Below are 6148 nucleotides of genomic sequence, written 5' to 3' on the forward strand. Positions count from 1 at the left end.
GAGCTGGCCGTGACACAGCTGCATTGGCGACCTATTGCTCCTCCTCTGCCTTCACCTTGGGCTTCCACTTGTTCCCCTGTGACATTTGGGAATGCTCTCAGTAGCGTGTCTACCAACGTGCACTTGTACTCGCGCATCTTCCTATCACGCTCCAGTGCAGGAAGTAAGGTGGGCACATTGTCTTTGTAGCGTGGATCCAGCAGGGTGGCAACCCAGTAGTCCGCACAGGTTAAAATGTGGGCAACTCTGCTGTCGTTGCGCAGGCACTGCAGCATGTAGTCGCTCATGTGTGCCAGGCTGCCCAGAGGTAAGGACAAGCTGTCCTCTGTGGGAGGCGTATCATCGTCCTGCCTTTCCCCCCAGCCACGCACCAGTGATGGGCCCGAGCTGCGTTGGGTGCCACCCCGCTGTGAACATGTTTCATCCTCATCCTCCTCCACCTCCTCCTCATCCTCGTCCTCCTCGTCCTCCGTAGTGGGCCCTGGCTGGCCACATTTGTACCTGGTCTCTGCTGTTGCAAAAAACCTCCCTCTGAGTCACTTCGAAGAGACTGGCCTGAAAGTGCTAAAAATGACCCCCTCTTCCTCCTCCTCCTGGGCCACCTCCTTTTCCATCATCCCCCTAAGTGTTTTCTCAAGGAGATATAGAAGTGGTATTGTAACGCTGATAACGGCGTCATCGTCACTGGCCATGTTGGTGGAGTACTCGAAACAGCGCAACAGGGCACACAGGTCTTGCATGGAGGCCCAGTCATTGGTGGTGAAGTGGTGCTGTTCCGCAGTGCGACAAATTCGTGCGTGCTGCAGCTGAAACTCCACTATGGCCTGCAGCTGCTCGCACAGTCTGTCCAGCATGTGCAAGGTGGAGTTCCACCTGGTGGGCAAGTCGCATGTGAGGCAGTGAGCGGGAAGGCCAAAGTTACGCTGTAGCGCAGACAGGCGAGCAGTGGCAGGATGTGAACTCCGGAAGCGCGCACAGACGGCCCACACTTTATGCAGCAGCTCTAACATGTCGGGGTAGTTGTGAATGAACTTCTGCACCACCAAATTCAGCACATGCGCCAGGCAAGGGATGTGCGTCAAACCGGCTAGTCCCAGAGCTACAACGAGATTTCGCCCATTATCGCACACCACCGGGCCGGGCTTGAGGCTCACCGGCCTGTTCAATACCCCGCCACAACTCCTGTGCAGTGTGGGACCTGTCCCCCAAACATATGAGTTTCAGAATGGCCTGCTGACGTTTTCCCCGGGCTGTGCTGAAGTTGGTGGTGAAGGTGTGTGGCTGACTGGATGAGCAGGTGGAAGAAGAGGAGGAGGAAGCCGAGTAGGAGGAGGAGGCTACAGGAGGCAAAGAATGTTACCCTTCGATCCTTGGCGGTAGAAGGACGTGCGCCAAACAGCTCTCCGCCTGGGGCCCAGCCGCCACTACATTTACCGAGTGTACAGTTAGGGAGATATAGCTTCCCTGGCCGTGCTTACTGGTCCACGTATCTGTGGTTAGGTGGACCTTGCCACAGATGGCGGTGCGCAGTGCACACTTGATTTTATCGGATTCTTGGTTGTGCAGGGAAGGCACGGCTCTCTTGGAGAAATAGTGGCGGCTGGGAACAACATACTGTGGGACAGCAAGCAACATGAGCTGTTTGAAGATGTCTGTGTCCACCAGCCTGAATGACAGCATTTCATAGGCCAGTAGTTTAGAAATGCTGACATTCAGGGCCAGGGATCGAGGGTGGCTAGGTGGGAATTTACGCTTTCTCTCAAATGTTTGTGAGATGGAGAGCTGAACGCTGCCGTGTGACATGGTTGAGATGCTTGGTGACAGAGGTGGTGGTGTTGGTGGTACATTCTCTGTTTGCTGGGCGGCAGGTGCCAACGTTCCTCCAGAGGCGGAGGAAGAGGCCGAGGCGGCAGCAGCAGAAGAAGTAGCAGGGGGAGTCTGAGTGAGTTCCTTGTTTTTAAGGTGTTTACTCCACTGCAGTTCATGCTTTGCATGCAGGTGCCTGGTCATGTAGGTAGCGCTAAGGTTCAAAACGTTAATGCCTCGCTTCAGGCTCTGATGGCACAGCATGCAAACCACTCGGGTCTTGTCATCAGCACATTGTTTGAAGAACTGCCACGCCAGGGAACTCCTTGAAGCTGCCTTTGGGGTGCTCGGTTCCAGATGGTGGTGGTCAGTATCAGACGGAGTCTCTTGGCGGCGGGTGTTCTGCTTTTGCCCACTGCTCCCTCTTTTGCTACGCTGTTGGCTCTGTCTCACCACTGCCTCTTCCTCCGAATTCTGAAAGTCAGTGGCACGACATTCATTCCATGTGGAGCCTAGGACCTCATCGTCCCCTGCATCGTCTTCGACCCAGTCTTCCTCCCTAAACTCCTGTTCAGTCTGCACACTGCAGAAAGACGCAGCAGTTGGCACCTGTGTTTCGTCATCATCAGAGACATGCTGAGGTGGTATTTTCATGTCCTCATCATCAGGAAACATAAGTGGTTGTGCGTCAGTGCATTCTATGTCTTCCACCGCTGGGGAAGGGCTAGGTGGATGCCCTTGGGAAACCCTGCCAGCAGAGTCTTCAAACAGCATAAGAGACTGCTACATAACTTGAGGCTCCGACAGTTTCCCTGATATGCATGGGGATGATGTGACAGACTGATGGGCTTGGTTTTCAGGCGCCATCTGTGAGCTTTCTGCAGAAGACTGGGTGGGAGATAATGTGAACGTGCTGGATCCACTATCGGCCACCCAATTGACTAATGCCTGTACCTGCTCAGGCCTTACCATCCTTAGAACGGCATTGGGCCCCACCAAATATCACTGTAAATTCTGGCGTCTACTGGGACCTGAGGTAGTTGGTACACTAGGACGTGTGGCTGTGGCAGAACGGCCATGTCATCTCCCAGAACCAGAGGGTCCACTAACACCACCACGACCATGTCCGCGCCCGCGTCCCTTATTAGATGTTTTCCTCATTGTTACCGTTCACAACAATAAGAAAAAAATTATTTGGCCCAATGTATTGAATTCAAATTCAGGCCTTTTTTTACAGGCACGTAACACTATCTGGCTATCTATTTAGGTACCGTATTACTCTAATACAGGCACAGCAGTAACCACAGATTTAGCTGAATATATATTGTAGGCCTAGTATTTAGGCCCTGGATGACAGGTATACGTTTACGGACAGAATTAGACTTGGAAATGCACTGTAGCGTGTGAAGTTATTGAGGATGACCCTATCAGCACCTTCAATGTAATATACCCTTTTATGGATAGATTTAAACTTGGCCTGCTACAGCGGGAAACCACTGATTTAGGGAATTGCTAATTTGGGAATTGTATTTCAACCCAGAAAAAAATATATCCTTTGCCAGACAGCAGACAGTATTACAATTGGCTAGCCACAACTGAAACACCAGATTTAGGGTACTGCTATTTTGGCAATTGTATTTCACCCCTCAATAAAATAGTAAGCACAGCCAAGCCCCTGATATAGGATATAGCAAAAAAAGATCACTTCATTAAGTGTTTTGGAAGAGTAAATCCCTGCCTAATCTCACCCTAACAGCAGCAGCTGCATCCTATCCCTACACTGATCAGAGCAGAGTGACGTGCGGCGCTACATGACTCCAGCTTAAATAGAGGCTGGGTCACATGCTGCACTGGCCAATCACAGCCATGCCAATAGTAGGCATGACTGTGATGGCCTCTTGGGGCAAGTAGTATGACGCTTGTTGATTGGCTAATTTGTAGCCTTTTAAAAAGCGCCAAGAAAGCGCCGAACACCGAACCCAAACTTTTACGAAAATGTTCGGGTTCGGGTCCGTGTTCCCCAAAATTCGGTACGAACCCGAACTATACAGTTCGGGTTCGCTCATCCCTAGTTCTAAGCCTTTATCTACTAGCCATCCTCTTCATTCTCTCCTAAAATGTTTTCAACCTTCAGGATTCAGACATCCATCCTTGCAGATGTAAGTTTTTGAAACAGTTTATCACATCCTTTCAGAGCATATTTTCCTGCTTTCTCTCTGTCTCTATTTGTTTGGTAGTTTTTTCTCTTTTAATCCCCAAACTTACTGTTAGGTCCCCATGGTCTGATTCTGTCCAATCACAGAACTTGGGTCCGGCTCACAAGGCACTTTACACCCCAAGATCTAACTATGCACACAACTGGCCGGCCAGTCTTCCTCTAGGTCCTCCTACCTCGGACAACAGTCCTTCTTGTACACCTAGTCAGGACTTTTCCACAGACAACCCTGATCACACACTAAGTCTATGACAACCTCACAACTGGATGCCCCTTTAGTTGCTCTTTCCTGATTTTGAAACTCTCGGGTGGACTATAGTGACACTACATCTCAGGTGGTCCTTGACGTTGATGTCCAAAAGTGACCGCTGTGATGAGGTCCCCTGTTTTCATTCACTTATGTACCATGTGATGTGTCTATGGTGTATTTGGTATAAAGCCCCTTTTGGCACCCTTATTTCTGTAAAGGTTCCCTTATCAATTTCCAAAGTCGTTACAACAGTCCCCAGTCTACTTTTCCACTATGACAATTTCCTACTGGTTATGTTCTTCAAATACATTGTTCCCTCCTTCTTAAGGGAGACACTCTTCTTGCCATGTACAAGAAGCCACACCTACTTTAATCCCTCATCAATCAAGACCTTATTAATTTGTCCCTCATAGATCACTCACACTCGTTCAACTTATCATTCAGGGATTCCCATTAATCAACATTCATATAGTCGATTTGTTAGGTCTCTTATTTGGCTACCCTGCTTGCTGCTGTCCGGCAACGCCAAAACACGCTTATACTAATCTTAGCCGTGAGATATTTTAACTGGTCGTTTAAAAGTGGGTTAATTAGTATTAACCATCATCACATCTAAAGCTTCATTAATTTAAAAAGGTTATTGGACTGGACATTATAGACACAGAACTCATACAGATCAGAAGACTCATCGGAGGGAGGGACAGAGGGAGATTTGTAAGAAAAAAACATTCTTACCATGCAGCAACTTAGGAGGGTCTGGCCATCCTGTTGAGAGTTTCTTATCAATCCGAGTCATCTTGTGTGTCATCCAGTCCTTGTTCGGGCACCAAGTTTTCTATAAGCAAATCAAGGTTAAGTAGAGCGGCTCAGGAAAATCATCTCACAGACAAACAGGAGGTGTGTTCTTCATAAATTACTTCAACCTTTATTTTAGCAAGTGTGTATACTGTGTATAGTATAGTGACAGGCCTCCGTAGGATAACCGCAAATAGAGCTAACACTGTAGTTCTATGGAACTAAGGACAAAGCAAAAATAAATTTGACTAGTGCATATTGTATTCTCCTAGAGGGGCTAAAAAAAGGTAAAAGTGCCAAAACCCGTAAAACTTTTTATTTTTATTTTTATTCCACCCTATTTTTTTCCCACTTCCCACTACATTGTAAGCCATTTTAAATGGTGGCATTAGAAAGTGACTCAAAAGGTCATGGAGGCCATGACGATGACTTAAAAGGTCATGGAGGCCATGATGATGGCTCAAAAGGTCATGGAGGCCACAATGATGGCTCAAAAGGGAATGGAGGCCATGATGATGGTTCAAAAGCACATGGAGGCCATGATAGTGGTTCAAAAGCTCATGGTGACCATGGTGATAGCTCAAAATCTCAGTGTAGAGGCCTTGGAAACTGGATGCTCAAGAGAGAGCACTCAGCTTGTTTTGGCCTAGACCTAATGCTGCCCTGCAGCCGGGCCTGGACCCTGCTGACTCCTTCTCCTGATCATGTCAGGAGGACAGAGTAAGTCCATTTGTGCTCTGATATACCAAGCACTAATGTCATTAATAAGTGACAAAGAGGCAGATGTAAATTGTGTGTGAAAGTGTAGGGGTCTGAGTTGCGGGCCCCTCTAATGCTGTGGGCCCCATAGCAGCCACTATAGCTGCTATGGCTGTAGTTCTGCCACTAGCTCCTTTGGAAAATGAAAGGTGGGATCTCATTGGTTGTTATGGGCAGCTAAGACAGTTTTCCTTTACGCCTGTCATGATAAATCTCCCCTAACGTATATTAAATGCTTTCTAGTGTTAGCATCATATAATTATTGGTATTACAATACTTATTACAAAAGTATGATGTAATAAAGCACTGTGCTGTTCAATTTC

This window comes from Bufo gargarizans, chromosome 6, assembly GCF_014858855.1.
Source record: "Bufo gargarizans isolate SCDJY-AF-19 chromosome 6, ASM1485885v1, whole genome shotgun sequence".
NCBI lineage: Eukaryota > Metazoa > Chordata > Amphibia > Anura > Bufonidae > Bufo > Bufo gargarizans.